The sequence below is a fragment of the Mastomys coucha genome, unplaced genomic scaffold, assembly GCF_008632895.1.
Source record: "Mastomys coucha isolate ucsf_1 unplaced genomic scaffold, UCSF_Mcou_1 pScaffold2, whole genome shotgun sequence".
Lineage (NCBI taxonomy): Eukaryota > Metazoa > Chordata > Mammalia > Rodentia > Muridae > Mastomys > Mastomys coucha.
In genome coordinates this window covers 12411456-12412575 of record NW_022196902.1, presented here as the reverse complement: position 1 = coordinate 12412575, position 1120 = coordinate 12411456, and positions in this window count along the sequence as shown.

The following is a 1120-nucleotide window of genomic DNA, read 5'->3' as shown; positions in this document are numbered from 1 at the left end:
GTGTGTGTGTGTGTGTATAGGTGTGCATGTAAGGAAGTATGGAGATCAGAGGCCAACCTTTGAGACAGGGCCTCTCATTTCATCCAGAGCTTGCTTCTTCCATGGCTGGCCAGCAAGCCCCCAGGGATCTGCTTGCCTCTCCCTCACAGTGCTGGGATTATGAGCATGCACACCACCATGCCTGGCTTTTGGCTTTGTTTTTGTTTGTTTTTCTAGAAGTTGGACTCAGGCCCTCAGCCTACAAGGCACTTTACTGACTGAAGTACCTTCCCGGCCTATTCTCAATATTCTTTGTACAATCCTATCATGACACTCTGCTTTGAATTCAATGTATCCAGAACATCCCGGCTGAGTTTTTAACCTTTCAATCTTTCTCTTAACCCGCCGAGGCTCAGCATTTATCCCATCCTTTCCCTCGTCATTACTGCCCATAGTTCCCAAATCTTTACAAGTCATTCCTGATGCCCTTACTTCTTATTAGCCTGACTCATGCTGGACCCTCTTTCAGATCTGAGACAGGCTCGGAACTGCCCTGTTCAGTTCAATTCCTTTTACACCGTGTCAGTAGATTATTAATCATCAAACACACAGCCACTTTACATAGCTCTATCTGGCTCAAAACCTTTTTAATAGATTCCCTATTTCCACATAATGTGATGTTAACCTTACTCCCTCCCCATCCCTACTCCCAGAGAAGTCCTTGGACCCCTTCCCCTTCTAACTTGTGCCATGATCATCGGAATGTCTGTCCAGTGGATTCTACACACTTTCCTCAAAATGTTTCAGCTCCCCTTCTGGCCTTGTCTGCCCATGTGATGCCTTAGTATCACCTCTGAAAGACCAGGTTAAGATCCTTTACCTGTAGGTTGTCCACCTGTCCTGGCTCAGTGGGCTGGCAACTCTGAACTTTACTAGTAGCAGCTGGGTTTAACATTGGCCCAGTCTGTGAAATTCGGGATGGTTTACTGCAAATCTTGCTCTTGAACCTGATGCACAGTTTTGATGACAGAGACTTTGTCTTGTCCTTGTGTCTCTAGGGAGTGTTCATACGGTCTGGAGCTAGGAGTCACTGGTCCACAGGCTGATGCCATGTGCACTATCTATCTATACTTGGTGGGCA